The sequence below is a fragment of the Pygoscelis adeliae genome, unplaced genomic scaffold (genome assembly GCF_000699105.1).
Source record: "Pygoscelis adeliae isolate BGI_AS28 unplaced genomic scaffold, ASM69910v1 Scaffold26, whole genome shotgun sequence".
NCBI lineage: Eukaryota > Metazoa > Chordata > Aves > Sphenisciformes > Spheniscidae > Pygoscelis > Pygoscelis adeliae.
Genome location: NW_008825104.1, coordinates 5,286,811 through 5,308,944, shown reverse-complemented (window position 1 = coordinate 5,308,944; position 22,134 = coordinate 5,286,811). Strand labels below are relative to the sequence as shown.

General features: G+C 39.7%; 1 long non-coding RNA gene across 1 annotated transcript in view; it reads left to right on the top strand.

Annotated features, from left to right (window-relative positions):
- Nucleotides 1-21,132, top strand: part of LOC103919709 — a 26,913-nt gene extending 5,781 nt beyond the window's left edge. The window contains exons 2-4 of the long non-coding RNA XR_663756.1: nt 15,772-15,882; nt 16,082-16,151; nt 19,396-21,132. This is a non-coding gene — a long non-coding RNA (uncharacterized LOC103919709). The remainder of the gene's footprint in view (nt 1-15,771; nt 15,883-16,081; nt 16,152-19,395) is intronic.
- Nucleotides 21,133-22,134: the final 1,002 nt, after the last annotated feature.

Genomic DNA, 22,134 nt, shown 5'->3' with positions numbered 1-22,134 from the left:
GTGAGGAAGGAGCGGCAGAAACGTGTAATGAACTGACCACAACCCCCCATTCCCCGTCCCCCTGCGCTGCTCGGGGGGAGGAGGTAGAGAAATGGGGAGCGAAGTTGCGCCTGGGAAGAAGGGAGGGGTAGGAGGGAGGTGCCTTTAGATTTGTTGTTATTTCTCATTATCCTACTCTGATTTGATTGGCAATAATTTAAATTAATTTCCCCAAGTCAAGTCTGGTTTGCCTGTGATGGTAATTGCTGTCCTTGTCCTTATCCCAACCCATAAGCCTTTTGTCATATTTTCTTTCCCCCCCGTCCAGCTGAGGGGGGGAGTGATAGAGCGGCTTCGTGGATACCTGGCAGCCAAGGTCAAGCAACCACTTACCTTTTTAGTGTGTGATCCTGGCATCTCCCATAAAAATGTAAGCTGTTCTTCCTTTGGTCTGAGGGAAGAAAACTTTGAATGCTGGATGAGTCATTCATATTTCCAGTACATTTCCAGGCCATCTGACCCCTGCAAGATTCTGCAGGGCTTATGTCACTGCATTATATGCTGGCTGAGATGAGCATAACAGACTATTGTAAGCACAGCCAATACTGTCCTTGGGTCAGAATTTGGACGGTAAAATTTCTAAATACATTCTCTTAAAAGGCTAAGAATAGATTGGGTAATGGATCTAAATTACTCAATTATGTGATTAAGGGGTAAGTGTGCCATTTCTAGCCAATACTCAAGAGGTCTTAGCTCGAATCTGATAAATATAATCTATTAAGGTGACAAAAATCTGCACTCAGCCAAGAAAACATCAGGATTTGTTTGCATTGTTTGTGACTTTCAAAGCTGTCTTACCAGACAAGGAATTTGATCTCCAATCAAGACAACATCTTCAGGGAGTGACAGGAAATTGGTCTTGCTGTCCAATTAATCCTCATTGCTTTCTCTGTATTGCTTAAGATTCTAAGCACGATCAGTTATCAAATTAAGTATCTCTGACTTATAAAATCACAAGAACACTGTCATTTTTTTTTTTTCCCACCAAAATAGTCAGATGTTTATCATTCTGCCGTTCATTCATACAGGTCAGGGAAGCCCATGGATACTTACTGATTTTCTTTATTATTCGCTCACTGTCTCAAGGATGCCCAGTGCATTTTGAGTCACTTGCTAGCCTCGCCACAGAAACTAGTGTATCTACAGCCTGTATGTAATCTCCTTGCTATTTCAGCTACACTCTTCTTAATACCCAACCTGCTTATGTTAAAGCTGCCTTGTATACATTTCTGCCAGATTCAGTCACAGTTCTGGCTGCAGTATAGATATACATAAAGCCTTTGAAGAGCACCATCTTAGAAAATTCATTTTTTCTTGGCACAACAGCAACAGAGTATGCTAAGATAGAGGCAGAGTTGGGACAGAAGCTAAAACACAGGACAGACTAACACCAGTATTAACAGACTTTGGAACATAAAAAATACTAGACTTGTGTGATGTTTAGTAAACACAGAGTATTCTCCTAGGCATTTTGAAATTCTGTTTCCTCATAAAGTGCAAGTCAGCAGGCTAGAGAGAAGTTTAAAGTCTTACCAGCTTTTGAGCAGAAATAACTACTGATAGCAGCAACAGTTTGGCAGATATGTGTTCCAGCATTTTGGGATCCAATGAGATTGGAGACAGTTCAAGACAGAGGACAGCCTGCTGGGTAAAGAAATGCACACCAGTGATAAAGTCTTGCAACAAAATTCTCCAGGGCGCTATGGGAACACTCCACACAGGGGCACAAACTCAGCTTACGGAGTGAAAGGTCACAATAATGCTGCCGATGGTACAGGCAAGCCTTCATCCTGAGCGTTCATATCAAAGCACGTCAGGATGAGACCCCTACATCTAGGAGATCTGAGGTGTTCTCTACACATCAGTAGAAGGCCTGACATTTAGCTTCACTTACGAAGGAAGTTCTCATCGTGATTAAACTGTTCTGGAGAAATCCTGGATAGCATCAGCTTCTGTCTGTAGACGTAGCTACACCTGAAGCTGCTACATACTTGAGTCTGATCCAGTTACTCAGTACAGGAGAAACAGATGGTATCTTCATCTGGTTCCATCTTCAGCTGAATTGCCATGTGATCCCACTGCCAGCACCAAGGAAGGGAAACAGTCCTGGTAAAAAGAAGTCCAAATCTTCTGTTGAGGGGCCTCCATGCTTCCCAGCGGATGGATAAAATCCCTCCTTAAATCCAGATGGTCAGATTTTGAAGAGTAGCAAAGTCCAAGAGAGACCATACGGAGCTATAATTTGTAGTTTAAAAGAGAGTGATGAAGGGGAGATGAATTTTGTTTCTTTTTGTAAAGTCACTGGGCATTACTGTTTGGCAAGCCTCTAAGTAGGCATTCTGCAGTGAAGCAGCAAGGTTCAAGGATGTGGGATGGGAGAGGGCCTAGTGTTAGAAATGATACACGTTTCTGTATCCAAGTAAATGTTCAGCATTTGTAGAAAGCGGTTGTTTCTCTGATTCTTTATTACTGTCACGTGATTGCTGATGAATAGCTGGGCTGAAAGAAAATCAGGCTTGTAAAAAAGGAGAACAGCTTTTATTTTTAGAAATAAATATTTTTCCTCTCAAGCAGCATCTCAAACTCCTTGCACAAAAATTCACCTTCTGATTGTAGGCCCTTCAGAATAGAAACAACGTCCGTATCATTACTGTATAAAGTTGTTCGTAGGCAGAAACATGGCCTTTTAAACTGAATTTAGAAGGTTACCTGTGTCAGACTTTTATGCTACTATTCTGTAGCACATTTAATGAGTCTTATTGTTTTCAGTTCTTACATTTATGCCTCAGGCAAACAATTTATTCTGTGAGCAATAGAATATTCAAACTGTTTTCTTACAGATTTATGTTCTATATCCTCAATTCAATGCCCTAACTCACCATGCATCCCCTACCCCCAAGGTGCCACCCCATCTGGGTAAGCATCAGTATGTGCTGTGACTCATCTAAAGCTATGTTAATACAGGTATGTGTGTCTTAGTTGGTCAGTCAGCTGATACAAAGCATAAGCTGTGTGTATGTGTGTATGTTAATGGCAGATTTTTTTGAAACTTGTAAAAACTGCATTTACCCATTGACACTTCACCAGTTGAACCAGATGACCTCTTGAGGCCTCATCCAATCTGAATAATTTTGTGATTCAACATTGTTAAAATTCATTTACCTTTGGATACTTGCAGTTGGACTCATCCAACCTGAATTATTTTGCAATTCAGTGCAAAAATTGGCCAGCACATTCAAACATTATTAGGTGTGGAGTGGTAGGGACAGGGACTGATGGGTGGAGATTGTGTAAGCCTTGTTTTCTCAGAAGATCAGACTAATGTAGCATACCCAGCAGCGGGCTCTGAGGCTGGCACTTCGGTGTTGCTAGCTCAGGCTTTGCTTCTCATATTACCAAGGTTTACTTTCAGCGTCTGTTCAACAAATTTGCTCCATACCTGACATTACTGAGATTAAACCTAATGACACTATAAGCTATTATCATATATTTTAACAATCATCTATTTAGTTTTAGCATAATATAGCATATGTAGGACAAACCAGTTTTTATTATGGTATTGTATATTTGCTTTAAGGCTGTGGTCTTGTTTTCTTTTGCAGAGAAGCTGGTCATCCGTAGGAATAGTTTTTATTAATGATTTCTCATGTGCTTGTCATTAATTACCAGCTGACACCTTTTCCAGCCAGTCTGTATTCCTAGAATTGCATCATATGACAAACACAACATCCTTTGCTGTTGATGCAAGATCTAAAGAATTCTGAGTTGTTATTCAAGTTCCTGTTGGTAATTTCTTGTCATCATACTGTGGCAGATCCTTTCTGTTTAATTGTATCAAAGCTATATTCTGTATGTTTACTCATTTTAGAGATATTCAGGTTGTCATAAGCATAGTTGTAAAAAATATGAGACTAACAATGTTTAAAATAAGGGAGAGATGTCTTTTATTAGACAAATATAGTTGGGGAAAAACATGCTCTTTAAATATTTTTAATTGGTACTATCAGTAGCTGTTAAATTCTATTATTTTTCCTTTACACTGTTTACAGGATCCTTTTTGGTTGTATAAGATTTGTTTTCTTAATGATTATGTTATTTTCTATTTGTTGAAGACTGAAAGATGGCCCTGTTTCTTTTGCTTGGTAATTCCTTGTTTGTTTACCAACACAGAAAACTCATTTATGCATTAATCACACTGTTTCTGCTTATTTAAAATATCACTGGTTCTTCTGTAATTAACAACTGCATTCTTTTTAGTGGCTTCCTGTTTTCTATAAGACTTGACGGACTTCAACCTATTCTGTCTTTTGATCATTTTCAGCCAAAGTTTTGAATATGTCTGCTGACAGAAACAAATCTACTGGAGATCTTCACCTGTTGCAACTAATTCAAGTCAGCTGCAATGTATTCTGATTTTGTTGGATATGTCAGAGGAGTTCAACATCTTGAATGAAAAATTTCTATCGCCTCATCTCTTGTTTGCCTTTGCTCCAGTGAGATACTGATCATTTCCTTCTGGGACATTTCACTGGTGACCTTGTTAGTAACAGGAGACTCCCCATCTGGTGCCTTTGTTTAGCATCCCTTCATTTTAATTTCACAAATTGCATTTGGAATTTTCCTGAGGATTCTGAGTGGTACCAAGTGTATTTTCTATGACAATGAAAATTATTTTTTACTGCAGGACCCTGTTTTTAATTTGTAGAATGGCAAAAGCTTCAACGCCGTTTCAGTCACCAGAACTATTACTTCAATGTAGTTGATTTGTAATTCCTTATTACAGCTATCTGAATGTGAGTCTCCACAGTCCCTCAAATCTGCATTGTTATTACACGAATATTTTACAGGCATGTATGTGCTTAATTTTACTATCCTGAATTGTCTCACTAACTTGAAAGGAACATCTTCCATTCCAAGTAGTATGGCAAATATTTCATGTTTCTCTTGACATGCTTGCAGTCAGAGCAGGCACTAAGAAGCAGGGGAAGGGATCTTGGAAAAGGCTGGTATAAAAAGGACAACCTGCAATGGGGCTATAGGTGGTGGCAACATACTTCTTTTGTTAAACAATTAGGAAGAATCATAGAATCATTAAGGTTGGAAAAGACCTCTAAGATCATCGAGTCCAACCGTCGACCCAACACCACCATGCCCACTAAACCATGTCCCTAAGCACCTCATCAACATGTCTTTTAAATACCTCCAGGGATGGTGACTCAACCCCTTCCCTGGCCAGCCTGTTCCAATGTTTAACCACTCTTTCAGTAAAGAAATTTTTCCTCATGTCCAATCTAAACCTCCCCTGGCACAACTTGAGGCCATTTCCTCTCGTCCTATCGCTAGTTACTTGGGAGAAGAGACCGACACCCACCTCGCTACAACCTCCTTTCAGGTAGTTGTAGAGAGTGATAAGGTCTTCCCAGAGCCTCCTCTTCTCCAGGCTAAACAACCCCAGCTCCCTCAGCCGCTCCTCGTAAGACTTGTTCTCCAGACCCCTCACCAGCTGCGTTGCCTTTCTCTGGACATGCTCCAGCACCTCAATGTCCTTCTTGTAGAGAGGTGCCCAAAACTGAACACAGTATTTGAGGTGCGGCCTCACCAGTGCCGAGTACAGGGGCACGATCACTTCCCTACTCCTGCTGGCCACACTATTTAAGGCTGGCTTCAGTGTAATTTCAGAGCCTGGCTTCAGTGTAATTTGACCACAGCTTTTAAGTCGCTGCTTGAACAGAACCCAGGGTAGGCTTACCTGGCTTAGGTGGAGTCAGATATTGCTACTTTTATTAAAGAACCAGGAACTATGTCTGGGAAGGACTTCAACAGATCAGGCAGAACATCCATTCTCCCAGAACATAATCCACTGGAGGTAACCCGTTCCTGCCAGATGTCCCTGCCATCTCTTTTCTGATGTGTCCAGCAACAGAGATTCCTCAGTCTTGCTAGGTGAACTATTATACTTCCAAGTTTTCTTTGTGATGGGAAGATGTTTCCTTGTGTCTAACTTATTTACCTTCTGCAGATTCAATACTGGGTGAAGTCCTTTGGCTAGAATATGTGATATTAGCAGGGAATAATAAATTGGGAGAGGGATGCCTAGGAGCCTGGCACGCATAGTGAGTCTTTCCAAGGAAAGTGGCTACACAGAAGACGGTGTGGAATGATGCTGTGGGAAGAAATACAGATGCTGCAGTGGCTGCCGAGGCCAGAAGGGAGAGGTAAGCTGCAATGGGGTAACAAATTACACCATAGTTGTAGGCCATAATCTTGAAGGCAAGAATATGAATGATCTGAACTATAAAAAGGCACTCAGGCCTCATCTCATCATTGTCATAAGAACTGTGTTTTCTCAGATTTATGTAACCAAAAGTAAAGACTCTTGAGTTTTAGCATAAAGGACTGCCTTTCACTTCAGTAAAGGATACCAGGGTAAGAGCAGCTCTTTCCTGGGGAGCGCAGAGATGGTTGGGGCTCCTAAGTCAAGTAAGGATGGGGGAGTAACCCAAGGAATGGCAGCTAAGCAGCGAGAGGAAGAGCACTGGGAAGAAAAAAATAATGAAGAAACAATGGCAGTGTTTATAGAGTCATCTGTGAGGGTTGGAGAGACAATAGTGGCATCCTGTATTAATTAGAAGCTTTAAACCTGTTCCACTGACACAAATGAGTCAGGAGGGTCAGAGCTATTTATTTATATGACCCACTGTACAATACTGAATAGTTAAAGTCCGGCCATTCAGAGACACCCAAATGCCCTTCAACAAACACCCATATCTAAAAAAAACCCAAACCACCCAGAAATTTAAATCTTTATTACCCGCAAAGAAAAGAAAAAAGCAGGGAAAGCAGTTGAGGGAGATTTTAACCACATCAATTACTTCCTTTCTTCATAGCTGCAGTAGTAGGTGTTGTTTTTGTTTTGTATCTTATAATAAGGGAAACTGTTGTATTTTGCAGCCTTTTAGGTGGTATTAAAGATGGCAATAACTGTTCTTTTTGGGTGAAGAAAAAGTTAAGATGATGAGCCAGAGCTCATCAGCAGTTGTTACTGTTGTGGTAAAACCCTGAATCTTCCTCCTAAATGATAAATTAAGACAAGCACACACAAAAGGGGAAAGGAAAAAAAAAAAAAGCCAAGTTAGAAAATGCACCTTCTGTTTCTGCTCCTGACCTTAATTTACAGCATTGTTGCTAGAGGAGACTGAGCATAGCACATGGTGACTCCAAGATTTGGCTTTTATGAGCATTGAGCTGTTTAAAGGCATTGCTTTACTCTGCCTCCCTGTTTTAGACTTGCATCAGTGCTGCCAAAAAGAGTGATCTAGCCAGCTAAGACATAAGCTGAAGGTACAGGAAGAGGAGCAGAAAGAAGATGTTGGGGAAGAAAAGGGGCACAAGTGAAAAGATGGAATGCAAGTTGTCTTCCAGCAGCTGCATTTGCTTAAGCTGGAGGAAGAGGCAGTATCATGGCACACAGTCCTCTAGGCATTGCTCTAGTCAGGGTGTTTCTTAGGACTGAGGAAAGGAGACCCAGAGGCGTCACCGTGGATCTACTTGTTTGCCACACAAACTTTTCATGGTCCTTGGATGGGTACCCGGAGACCTTTCTAGCTTTAATCTTTTCTGACTTGAATAGATAATACTGTTTTACAGCCTGCTACCTCTGCTCAACACTGATGTTTCCTGGCTGTCTTTTCCCTGTCTGAGCTTCTCTCAGGGCATGTGCCTTTGAATATCAAATAATCAGATAATCTGAGCTGCTATTATAGTTTGAGAGCCATGCATAACTCTTCAAATACCATGATTTACCATGCTACTGACTGTGTTTTATTTAAAGAACCATTACACTTTTCTTAGAGCTGGAATGGATACAGGGTAAACATCAACTAGTCTTCATTAACCATTTTCATCCTTACCTTGGGAGGAAAACCTAATTTTATAAGACAATCATAGAATGGTTTGGGTTGGAAGGGACCTCTAAAGACTATCTAGTCCAACTCCCCCTGCCATGGCAGGGACATCTTTCACTAGACCAGGTTGCTCAGAGCCCCATCCAACCTGGCCTTGAACACTTCCAATGATGGGGCATCCACAACTTCTCTGGGCAACCTGTTCCAGTGTCTCACCACCCTCATCATAAAAAGTTTCATGAAAGTTTATTTTATGTTTATTTTGCTGCATCTCTTTTAGGACCTCTCTACCTTTCTTTGTTCCCTGGTGTTCAAAAGAGTTGGGCTGGCTGGGCTTCCACACAGGAGCCCAAGCCCTGTGTTTCTCTTCAGCCAGCAGCAAATGTTCTCTTAACCTACATTTAATAGTATTTCCCATCCTACAGTCTACTTAGTAGTTCCCATCTTTACCGCACAATTTCAGATTAACTGCATGTCTTCTTCACAGCGACTAAGCTGGACTGTTGTACTTTGGACAACTTGGGACATGAGTTTCTGTGCCTCAGGCCAGGGCCTTGGTGGGAGGCCAAGCCCCTTCACTCCCTTGGGCTTGTAGGCAAAACCAGATGGTTCTGTATGAACAGATTTGAAGAAAACCAAAGACTTTTTTCAATTTTGTTCAAATTTCTTCTTCACTTTGACTGGAAATAAAAACTGTTTCAGTGACATTAGATAGAAATGCAAAGAAAATTGTTTTATTTTTTGTTTTCCTTCTCAAAGGTCAGAGGAAAACAGTTTTATTTCACTATGAAAATGAAATTTTGGGAATCTTTTAAATAATATAAGCATTTTCCTTGTGAAATACTGAGTAGTTTCAAATTTATTTTGCTGAATACTGTGGCTTGTAAAGGGCAGAGAAGCAATAGGAGTCATTGTGCCTTCAACCTACAAGACAAAAGGGTTTTGGGGCCCGGGAGGAATTAATTGGTGCCTGAATAAGGGCTAAGGACTGTTTTGTAATTAGATCTTCCACTGCCCTGAAAGAAGCAGTTTCTCCAATTTAGACACATGAATACATTTTACCACCTATGAACTCTGTCAACGAGAGGAGCTGCAGCCTGGAGGGAAGTGGAAGGTGTGCCTGTAGAGGGGCAGGGAACTGCTGGGTGGGAGTCTGCAGTGATGAGTTGTTGGAGACAGACTGATGGCTCAGAAATGCACACTTAAGTAATTTTAATGGACTGTAGTCAATGGTGGAGGTGTGAAGCAAGTCAAGAAAAAGGAAGGTTGAAAAAATGCAGGATATGCTGTGATGTATGTGCATTTTCGTGATGATGCATCTCTACAGTTGTGAAACACTGAGATCCTTGGGGAGGACACGGTGAGTGTGAAAGAGAAGTGAAACAGAAAAGCTTTCAGTGCACTGCAGCAGGAGGTCAGCAGTTTGTTTCACTCTCTCCTGCTGTTCTGCTTTCCCCGCTTTTGTTTTCTTCCTGATTTGGTTGTTGTTTGCCTCTTTCCTCTCTAATTCCATCTTGTTGCTTGGCCTTCTTTGGGTGCCCCGATTAAAATCTAACTACACTTTTGGATTAAAAAAGGGATTTTCTCTACTACATTTTCCTTCAACAATGTAATTTAACTTAAAATGTTTTGGTGTATGACCAAATTGAATTGAAATTTTGACCCTATAATATTTTTTAAAATTCCAAGTTGTTTTCTCCCTTGCTCATGAGTATATACATTATCGAGATAAAGATATTTTATTTTCTTAGCTTCTTCCTTCAAAAATCACTAAAATTTAAATAAAAGTAATAGTGTTTGTGCTTTCATCTTTGACCAGCTCTTCTTGGCATACTTTTTCCTTCCATTTTCTTTCATTTTGCAATTGGCATAGCCAATTGCAGAGGTTATTTCTGATTTCTAGCTACAACTCCCAGTTCCTGTGAGACATTTTGTAGCCTTTTGATCCCAATGTGGATTCATCTCTATGAAAGGGACATAATTTACAACCTCTTGTAAGCTCTTGCAATAACAACAGGGAGGAGAATAATATTTTGAGTATATTCCAGTGTTCAGCAAGTATATGGGTTTGTATCTCAACCAAAGCAGTGTCTGGAGCAGCACAGATACCTGAAATACAGTGTAATATATGGGTCTGGTTAAATCACTCCATTGTTTCTTTTTTTTTTTTTTTTAATTAAAGGAAATCAAGCAAACTGTAATTAATTTGTAATAATATATGTGGTATATTTTCTTTTCCAATATAGTGATTTCAGTCAGTAACAACTTCTACTGTTCTCACTAATGCTGTTTGTATGTGTATTCGGTTTGCTTCCTGATAGACAGGCCAGACAAGGAAGGAGCAGGCGAGACTAAGATGGCAGACTGCATTCTGGAGGTAGCAGTTTGGCCGCTAGAGAAGGCACTAAGGAGGTCCGTTTGCATCAAAACTGAATTCCAACCTAGGTTGTTTTTTTTTTTTGTCAACAGTTTTATATAGACATAAAGTACACACGTAGCATGGTGCAACTTTCATAAATCACGTAGTTGAAGACATTCCTTATTTCAATTTCAAAAGCATACACCCAAACCCCAGAAATTAAACTAGTTGCAAATACATTCCAGATAATCTTCTGATTTTAGATTTTAGTTCAAGTTCTTGTACAGCTTCCCAATTTTTCTACCTTAATATTGTTTCTCCGTTTTGGCATGAATAATTCATCAGTTTGGAAGGAATCGCAGGGTATTTCCAGTAAAAGAAGAAAATTAAGAGACGCAGCTAGGTATTTCATAATGCAATCCAAGGCTTTTAGAGAGGCTGAGCATATTTCTGTGAGTATATTTGAACTCAAGTAACAGGAGCAAGTTTCTCTGTTCTCAGTTCCAAGCCTTTTTCAGCACAGACAGCCCAAAAGCTGCTTTAGTTTTGTTCATGGTCGTGTTGCTGCCGTTGTTTCGCTGGTCGTGTCTTGCTTTTTTTGCCGACTTGTTTGCCTGCATCTGCAGAGCTTCTCTCCACTGCTCTGTTTGTTAAAAACGTATACATATGAATGCCCACTCTCCCCCCCACCCCCGGCATTCAGATCAGTCACATACGTCTGTGCTATTTCCCACGCTTGGGGAGAACCCATGGGACCCTACAGCTCAGCTGTTGCCCCACCCTCAGTGTGGCTTAGTCCTTATGTGACTGATTTGCTGCAATTTTAGCCATTGCTGAACAAAGGGGTCCCTCTAAATTGTTTCCTGAAATAGGCTGAGTGGAAGATAATTATCATGCCAGCAACTTCAGCGAAGTGCTGCAATTGGCCACAGATCAAAGACTCATTCACTGGGAACTTAGCTGATGGAGAACTACAGAATATTCTTTATGGCTCTAATATAGGAAACTGAGTAAAACACAGGGGTTTAGTTCTACTTCTGGAATTGCTCTTCAGGGAGCACTGGGTTGTCTAAATGCCCCATATTTTAATGACATTTCTTAGTCAAAATTTCAGGTCAACTTTCCTAGTTTTTCTTTTCCCATTGGGTGTCTAGTGAATTTGATCATTATTTTCATTATTTAAGTCTGAAGTTTTTATTGAAGTGCAGACAGATAGTGCCTAAAGATAGAATTTAGGGCCCAGACTGCCAACATGTTATTAGTTTTCAGAGGTACACGGATGGTTATGGTGTGTGGAGACTGAAGTGCAGCACTACCTTGAAGTTTGCTAGAGGTAGCCCTGCTTTGGCAGACTCTTCCCATTGTTTGAAGTTTCAAAAGTCAAAAATACCTTTGTTAATTTTTTAATTTTGTTTTCTGCTGCAATTTTAAATTTAAAAGGGATGTCTTGTAGGTTCTTCTCTGCTGGATCCCATATCTGCCAGCCTTTATTTGTGACACACATTTGAAATGTATGTAGAGAGTTTTCCTTCCCTGCCACAGAACCGTCCTCGTGGCTGGGTTTGCCTTTTCCTCTGGGTCTCAGATGAAGAAGCGTTTTTGTCAGTGCAACTTATCAGCTAGCTTGAAACTGCTTAGAGAAGCAGTCATTTAAACAATTTTATTTCCAGAGATTTAGCAATAAATATGCATATTGATCCTTGGAGCAAGTATTACTTCTTCTGGATGAAGAGCTCTATTTAATTTATAGCAGTAAAATCATCTGTTCCCTTGTGATGTTCCTTACCATGAAACAGGCAAAGTTATACTTTCCATGCAATGATATTATCTATCACAGTTAGGCACCCGTATGTTATGTACTTACTTATTTTTATAGAATTTACATTTTAGCTTTCTGCAAAGTAATGAACAGGCAATTTTTATTTTAGGTTGGATGTGCCTTTGTTATATACGTTCTTTTATCTTGTTTCTTTCTAGGTTCTGTCTTTGAATGCCACTGAAAAAGGTATTCCAGAGTATTGCTACCAAAGCCAGAAGCCTCTGAGCCAGTGGGGGATTTGTTTCATGCCCTGTGTCACAATTTTATGTTGTCATTGTTAATATGACAACATGACAATATGAGATTTAGATTGGATATTAGGGAAAATTTCTTCACTGACAGGGTTCTCAGGCAGTGGAACAGGCTGCCCAGGGAAGTGGTTGAGTCACCATCCCTGGAGGTATTTAAAAGACGTGTAGATGTGGTGCTTAGGGACATGGTTTAGTGGTGGACTTGGCAGTGTTAAGTTTATGGTTGGACTCAATGTTCTTAAGGGTCTTTTCCAACCTAAATGATTCTGTGATTTCCAGGCTGTGTTTGTATAGATTGTGATTTAGGAAAAGACTGGTCTGGCCTACTTGTGTGTGTGGGAAATGCAGAAGGGTTTTGGATGCCTTCCTTGAGCAGCCAGTTGTTGCTACCAGTAGAGTGAGTAAAGCATGGAGTGTAAGCAGATGCAGGTGACAGTAGTGGAGAGGACAAAGCTACTACTGTAACCTACTGCAGAGCTCCTGTATAGTCACTGCTTTCTATTACAAGCTGCTCTTCTCCTGAGAGAGGTGGGCCAGGTGGTGCTTGAGCGTTAGCTCTACCCTGGTTAGGTGCCAGACTATGTAGCAGTAAAGTGGCTTACTTGCAAGAATACTCTTTCTTTCACAGAGTAGCGCAAGGAAGTGAAAGGGAAGAATCAGAGGACTATGGATCTCTGATGATGTGGTTCCCAGCCTGTTGGTGGGAATAACAGCTACGTACTGCTCCAATTGTGTAGGTTGTGTCAGGGTCAGAACTGTCTTTTGCTTCTTGGGGAAAAAAAAAATCAGAAACTGAGATGAAAAGGGACTTTTCCCAACAGTAAGAGAAATTTTCCAATGGTGGCATCTGCTTCATGCTTTCTTAGCAAAGTAAACTGTGCTCTGCACAAATCTTGGCTACTTTGATCTGAGGCCTCCAGGGATTTGACCCATCCCCAACAGAGAAGGGCAGCATTTATATATTTCTGAAGTATTTCAGCTATCAGCTGTCCTTCGGTCTGTTCCATCTCTCACTGTGGCATAACCATTGCATCCTTTCTGTCCTTTCACTAGGAGTGAGGATGAGGATGAGATGGGTCACTATGGCAGCCCTTTACTGACCAATTTCTATACAGGGAAGATTATTTCTGTAAAAGGTGGTTCTTCCTAGAACTATGCAAACCCAGATATTGTAGTGGCAAAGAAACATATGCTACTGAGGAATGAGATGGCACTGTGGATTATCATCATTTGCTTTCCCACTAGTGCTCTCAAAAAGAAAGATATTAAATGCTGAAATACAAGAGAGAATACAATGGAGAATTAGGATATTATTGGCAGCTGGCTTTACAGTCATTGTACTGTGGAATGGAAGGATGCAGGGGAGTGAGGACAAATGACTAAGGAACAAAATTTCCTAGCTGAATTACGGTACTTTCTTGTAGGGAGTATTGTCTGGTTCTCCCACCAACATGGGGGATCCAAAATTGTTTCCATCATTCCAAGTGCAGAACGATTATTTAAGTGTTGAGAAGTCCCCAAATGGATCATCCTGATGGGATGCTTCAGCTGATAGAGATGGCTGAGGATATATTCAGTTTCCTAAAATAAAATCTTAGGCATGTAAGCTTTCAGTGGAAAGTTTGAATACATCCTCCTGCCTTTAGCACAACCAACATAAAAAAATAAAATAATCTAAGTCTTTATTTTCAGCCTTTTCTGCAGTATTTGAAAATATATTTGCTACATTTTCTGCAGATTTTCAAGTCTCGAGTCAGGATCAGTAACAAAAGATATCAAAACAGTCCTGAATTCAGACTGAACTCCCAATGCTGCAAGGCCTTTTTTACAGGCAGACATTTGTGCCAGCAGGAACATTCTTGCAGGACTGTGTCCTTAGACAAGAAGTAATATATCAAATAGAATAGAAGAAAGGAACCAGTGAAATATAAATGGTCTTACCATACATTTGTTTCTATTTTTACTATAGATAGATGAAGATTTTCATGGAATCTAAAGGACGACATTTTTGGCTACAGCACGACAAGCTGTTTTATGTATGAGCTGTATGTAATTATATTGAAAACAAACTTTGCTTCAAGAACATTTTTGGCTCCACTGTGCAATAACACAAAGGGCCTTTGTTATGCTCTCAGCAGAGTTATTTATGGATTGCAGAGGACTTAGTAAAGGACAGTTTCATCTGATGGTATTCATCCACTAACTCAAATTTAAATGTAGTGACTTATGTTCATACAAATCATAATTACTAATATGATCAACCAGACAAAGATTTCTGAAACTAGAAATGGGATTGCTCTGCAGATTCAGACCTGGAACAGCAGTAAAGAGTGGGGTTTCAGATCCAGGTCTTTGAATGAGCCAGAATGGAAAATGCAACAAAAGGCTTTGCATAATTCACATAAATTATAATCATCTTCAGTTGAATTGAAAATGAGGCTCTTGGTCTCTTAAATGGAAAAAAAAAGTCACGGAGAGCAGAGGGAGCTAACTGGCTCTTGGGAAGAAAGGAATCCCAGGGCAAAGTGGGTTTGCGAACATCTGCCAGAAGCTCCTACAGGACCTTATGAAGCTAGATAAGGGGACTGTGCTTTCCTCTGGCTCACCTAAAACTGCCATTACATTAAAGGATTACTTTCAGAAATCCTGCTTTCCCCAGATTTTTCCTGCCTGACCTGTGGGACTTGGGAAGCATCCAACGTCAACTTTCTATTCTACTTCAAACTCAGCATGACCATGGACAAACTCTTTAGGGACATATTCAGACCACTTGCTATCAGTACAAACCTTTGGTTTCGCAACTGCTTGGCATCTAGGTTTAAGAGTGTGCCGCTCAGCAATTCAGAGAACTGTTTATACAAGACTGGAAGACCCAACTTCCATATGGCACCAGTAGAGGAGGTATTTATGATAGTGCGGTTAACTTGAACCGGTCTGAATGTAGCCGCTGTTCGTTCTTTTGCTTTGGCTTCCTAGCTGTAAAATAGATGGTCAGTAGTTATTTACCTGGGTTATTTACCTGGGTTCCTGTAAAATTACACACTTTAAAAGACTATGAAGCATTGAGATACTGCAAGAAGGGAGGTTATATAAATGTAATCTGATTGTATAAGCTTCTTCAGATGAATTGCACTTTCATTACCATAACCTTCTGCTACATCCTTGTTGTTTATTCATGCTATTAGTGGTTGCAGAGACTAGATGTTATTTAAGATGAGGAATCCCAGTCTTATTTTCTTCACTCAGTGAAGAATTTTGTTTTGGTCATGCAAACTGCTTGCAGGTCACATTGGCTCCAGCCGTAGTTGCAAACACTGAATGCTTCTAACCATTGGGTCCAGTTTTCTGAAGAATTTCATAATTTCTTTACCATAGCATCTCCCTCCTTGCCATTGCCAGGATCCACTATGACCTATAGCTACCATCGAACTCAAAGTTCGCTATGACCCTATGGGAAATGACAACAAACACTGTTTGGACGGAAGGAGGTACATATAGTAGGCTCAGGAAGTAAGTAGACCAACTTGGCATCATCAACAGTTCACTGTTTACAAACTATTCCTTGACATTGTGCTGTCCTTTAGTTATTAACCGAATAATTAACCACAATAATTAGCTGTTAATTTAGTTATTAACCAAAAGGACCAGATTCTAAGCAGGTTGTTATTGTTCTGAGTGATCAATGGTGTTGTTCTGTTTTTTCCTTTAGAAACCGCTGAGGGGCAGCACGTTTTCACATGGAAAATATTACTGTCTCATGTGTAAGGAAATCTTGAGCTGTGTGTATGACACATTTTATTACTCTAATTAATTCCGTGTATCAGGTCACTGAAGATTATAACAAAAATGTCACTGTGTGCTCCTGTAAATGAATGTGATTTTTGCTTGTTTATGGAAGCTTGATGTGTATGTTCTCTACAAGTAGAAAAAAAATGAAGAATGTCCTGCCAGATGTGTCTGCAAAGCACCTTATATAGCTGTAGGGTGCCCGTAGGATTAAATTCATAAGTAAGTCTATCATAGGTGCAACACACATTTAGGCACTACTTTTAGAAATGAGGCCAGGGTATTAGGGCAAACGAATGAGAAGAGCTTTGATTTATTAGCTACAACTAGCTAACCGAGTAATGGAATAGGCTATGTTACTCAGAAATCTCTTTACGCTTCAGCTAAATAACTGTTTGTTAACCAGACACCCTATTAAAACAGATCCTGTTCTAGCCGGACTATTAAACAGAGCCATGAACAGTAAAGACATACCCAATAGCGAATGCAGTCCATCCTTACTTTTAGTGCCTCTGCTGTAGTTAGCTACACTGTGTGACTGTCTATTTGCCTTGATCCTGGCTACTCAGCTACGCCGCAGGAAAGCACACCAGCCCAGAGGTCTGGAGTGAAGCACTTTGGTCTGTCAGTATTGAATGCTCACCTGTGTGATATGCCCGACTGTTAATAACCCAGGGGAATACTGATTTAGATCCATGATTTTCTGTGTATATTAGTGAGAACAGAATAGCTAATCAGGTTTGCAGAGGATTTCTGCATGGTTTATGCACAAAGCTTTGAACTAAGGGCCAAATCCTTGTTTGGCCAAACAATTTTCTGCATATGATTTGAAAAGTGCTGGCAGTTACCATTTGGACATGCTCCTATCTCCTTTCTATCCTCAGCTGAGGACAACTTCCTGACACAGCTTTTCAGTAACACCTCAGGGTACTCTAAGCTAAATATTCTGGTAAAAATTACAAGTAAAAATCAAAGGTCTGAGTTGCTACACTATTACACCTTGGGCAGGTCGTAACAATTCTGTTCAGCATAAATGTAAAGCATGAATAGACCATAATTCTTTACTTTTGTACTCCTATGCAGCCTTCCTTCCACAGGCTTACGTGACAAAACCAATTAACTTCTTTAATTTTCTAGCCAAAGGCAACTGGAGTGTGAGCTGTCCTGCCCATGCTCTCACACCTTTGCAATGTTCCATATTCCCACATGTGGGAAGAAGCTAGTGGGTAAGAGTCAGGCGTATCATCTTTATGCAACCCAAGGATTGCTTCATTTCCAGGCAGACATAGCTAATCCAGTTTCTGTCCCTTTGTGCTGCTGTATCAGTGTGAATAGAATGGAGCATATAAGGCTTCAGGTCCAAAACAAAAAATGCAAATCGTCTTTCAGGTCAATGGTGCAAATACTAATTATCTTTAAGAGTCCTGTCTGCCTAGCAGAACCAGCAGAACCAGTCACATTAAACATATGTGTAGCAGTATGAAAGTAGGGCGGAATAACAATGATTTGTCTGAGACAGGAATTCTCATATGAATAAAAGCATCAGGAAAGGCAGTAGAAGGTTTAAAGAATACAGCCTTGATTTGCTGTTCAGTTATGGGGCAGTCTTGCCAGGATAGCAGACAGAAACCTGGCAAGGTCTAGCCCTGCAGAAAGCAGTGGCTACAGTGGATGCAGCACTGCATGCCTGTCAGATCAGCTAAATTCTGCCCTATTGTGTGGTAGATGCAGTGTTGTACGGCATTTAATATTACACACAGTGTCTCTTTACCTCTGTATTATTCACTGTGTAGGACAAACATACAATTAGACAGATGTAAGTATGTCTGGTTAAATTTCTTAACTACTAAGAATTAAACTTCGGAAGTTCTGCGTTCTAATAACGTTGGGACTTTGGAGTAGTGTTAGAAGGGAGGCAAGGAGAAGGTAGTGTTTAGCTATATTTTAAGTTTTACATTTGTTAACTACCTTCCAACTTTTTTCTCCACTGTCCTGTTCCTTCTAATTTAAAATCTGTTTGTCTACAGTGTATACTATGTAATTTTTTAAAATAAGAGCTGACCTGGCCATATTCAAAGAAAAACTTCAGTCCAGCCCTTTTATTTTGGCAGTAAAATAAGACTGAAACATTGCACAATGGGAGACTTCATTAGCTTTGACAGTTCTTGTAAAGAAAACACTTCCTTGTTAAGTAACAAATACAGGTGTAATTAAGTCTGTTCTGAAATTACATAGTAATTAATTGCTCTTCTGATTTGTCTGTGTATACAACCCTGAGGAGCCACTTGAGGTTCCACCTTCCCCCGTCCTGTAGCCATACAGAGAGTCGCCAGGAGGCAGTATTTGCACAGATTGCTACAAGCCCGTGTAGCAAAAGTACAATTTGATGGGATTTCATCATACAGAAACAGTCTGAGCAGAAATTATATAGCGAGAAACAAGATTTTTAAGAAGCTTTTGCCTTAATAGGACACATCTTTGATTTTCCATGAAGCTGTAGTACTGTGATACTACTGAGAAATGCCTTTTTACAGAAAGGTTTTTAGGAAGAGCCAGCAGGATCTTCCAGCAAGCCAGCTGATGTAATTGAAAAGAACATGCAAACTTTTCCTGCATATAAGCCTTTCCTTTTCAGGAAAAGACTTTCCTTCTAAATGTGGCAGAAGAACACTGCTGCTTGACCCAAAGAATAGAACAATCTTTTTATTCTTGTTTTTTCTTGGGTGGAACTGCCCTACTTTTTTTTGTTTGATTGGAAATAAAAATTGATCAAGGAATTTTGCGTAACACCTGCTATAAAGCTTGCTACCCTGTCTGCCAAAAGGCAAAGAACAGCCTACTGGGCTGAACAAGTTTGGCCTCTTTCTAGCACTCCTGTGATTTGCAAAATGGTAAATTGCAAAGCAGGGCTTATTTGCTTTTGACCATTTCCCTCCCATGTTTCAGTTGTCACTTGATCTCTTTCTTCAATTGCACTGAAACGATGACATGCAAATGTTTGCAAATGAATGCTACAAAACATTCTTGAACCACCCATCGATAACTGATAATGCTTGTAAAGCATTTTTTGATCGATACATGTTTGCTGTTGCTTTGTTAGTCTTGAGATAGAATCATGCTTCTTCTCCCTATTCCAAACATACATTTCTTCAATCTGCTTTGAAATTAATTTCTTAGCAACTACCCTCCATTCTGATCGCATCAAGTCCTGTTACCCAAATTTGCTCTTCTTTTCAGATTTACAACTTTACTGGACACAGAAGCTCCGAGGTGAAGTTGATCAAAATATATGGGAAGTCCATCTTCCAATTCCTAAAGTTGGGATGTAATTGATTGCTGCCTGTCTCAGGAGTTGTGTATATACAGAGATATACATCATTGATGAAATGTAGTATCATAATTCCATGAAATTGTATGTAGTGGAGGTTGATGTCTCATATAAAACTTAATGCCAGATACCATCTCTCTCAATAAAGTGGAACATAAAGAAAAGGTAATGAATTTTTGTAATAAAGCAAGATGCTGAAATAATATATTTTATGATAATACTCTGCCCATCCCATTCAATGGTGTCTATACTTAAAATAATTTAACACATTGCAGAATGAAATGAGATCAGTTTATATTCAATATTTTATAAAGTCAATGGAGTAGAACAAAACAGATACATGAATACGCTTCTTTCAATGCTTAGGTTAAAAAATGTCACTGAACCTGCCACTGCATCTGCGTATAGAGTTGAAAAAGAAAGCATGAGCTACAAACTGCTTTAGGAAAAAACTTGTGGTACATGGAGATTTCAGATTTGATAGGATTCCTAGAAAACTTTCTTTCAAAAGAACAGGGAAAAACTGGGTTTTCTGTGATTTTGTACCTTACTCCAAAATTTCCTTCATTACAAAAAACCCCTCCTTGCTTTCCTGCAGTTTACAGGTAAATCAGGCCAACACCTGACCACTAAACAGCAGGGTTTTAGGCCCTTTTTTGCATGGGGTTCTGGAAAGCTTTGGAGCTGATTAAAAATGTAGCCATCTTCTCACATGCAGCAGAGAGAGCTTGTAGTTTCTGAAGTTTATGGTTTGTTCAGATCCCTCTGACATTCAGCCTCGTCAGTAAAGGTTTATTCTTTGTATAGCAAAGACTTTGGATTTTCTCTCCTGGATCTGAACTTCCAAGGTTCAGATCACTTCAATTCTGCTTCCAGGTAAAAAAAAAAACATAGAGGTAGGAAGCTCTGGGAAGAGATCTGATGGAGGTGATCTCTGGGTTTATGATGAATCACAGACTCGGGGGCCACAAGGAAAGAATGAATGAACAGGGTCTGTGCAATTGAGAGAGAAGCAAGGAATGTATATAAATCTTCAAATGTATAAAAGACTTCAGCAAAGACAAAGGGAATAAATTCTTCCCGTCTGTAATAAGCTGGAAAGAAATAATGGATTTAAATTCCATCAAGGAATATTCAAATTAGGAAAAATTTGTTAAGAAGAGTGAAGCAACCAGCCAGCCTGGGGTTGGCACAGAAGCTCCATCATTAGATGTGTTTCCAAACAGGTTAAACAAATGTCTTCTCCTGTGAATAGCTGATCCTGCCTTAGGGTACTAAATACAGGAGTTGACCTTCTAAAGCCCCTTTCGCTTCCTATCTAATTTTCAGACAGGCTTTCTAAGGAAACAAATTTCCTAGGATTGTGCTGCCAGCCTGCCTTATTTCCTTAACAAGTCATGTAATAAACCATTAGAAAGCTTTAAGAAATCTAACAGTTCCCTTACCCCTCACTAAGACGTTACACAGAAAGAAATGGGAAATAAAGCTTTGTTGGCTTTGCTGCTCGTTGTTTTTTTGTTTGTTTGTTTTTCTGAGGGGGGTGCATGTTGGGGGTTTTTTTGATCGTTTGGGGTTCTGTAGTGATCAATAAAGCACCCTGTCAACTTGTTTTCATCTCATTGTCAATTCCTTTCTAAGCCCAGCCTGTGATAGGAATCAAACAGGGATTGTAAAGCTTCCCCCTTGGGTCAGCTCTCATTTTGAATGCTCCAAATAGCCTTTTAAATATTTCTCGTCATTGTTAGTGTGTGTTAAAATTCGTCCTTTTTAAACTGGGTATCTAAAAATAAATGCTTAAAATCACACTTTATCATCTTCTTAAATACCATGGTTCTTCAATATTCTGTGTTGTGAACTCATTCACTTCAGTACAAATTTTTGCATATTTGGACAGTTTCAAAAAAATCAGTCCAGCTGCTTGTATAGAGTATGATGGTGAAGCTGCATCCTTTGCCACAGGAAGTCCCTAAACTGGAAATGATTGTTCGAAACACTTCTTTATCAATTGTAGTTTGTATTTTAAGCCACTTCACCATGCATATGTCATTAATGCTGTGTGCATTTTGGTGATGATTAAAGATCTGGCCTTTTTGTTTTACAGATTTTGCATTATTCCACTTTCTGCAGGGGGAACATCCAGAAGGGTTTAGGAAGGAAAGGAGTTTAATGTAGTGCATATAATACTTACATGGATGCTTTCCAAATAATCTACATTTTAAAATATCCACTTTCTTGATTTGTCTACTTTTGGCTTTCATGCAAAATTTCCACCTAGTAACTATTTCAATCTGTTATAAGCTTGGTGAAGGCAGGTGGCTTTTTCTAAAATCTGTCTGCCAGTAACAGTCTGAAAAGGATACTTGAAGTTTTCCATTGAAGTGTTGCATATTTAAATGTTTCCTGAACTGCAGAATATCAACATGGATAGAAGTAATGAAATAAGCTTATACATGAAAAGTAGTCCCAACAAAAGCTATTAACACTAACTTTGAGAATGATCTTTTCATAAAGGCGGTGGCTTTAATGTAGAATGGGTGGGAATGAGATTCTAGGAAGAAATCTAAGTTGTATGGTATTTCACAAAAATAAACTATGGAAATGTATCCTTTATGGGTTCCAAGTGTAGTGATACCCTTCCTAAGGAAACC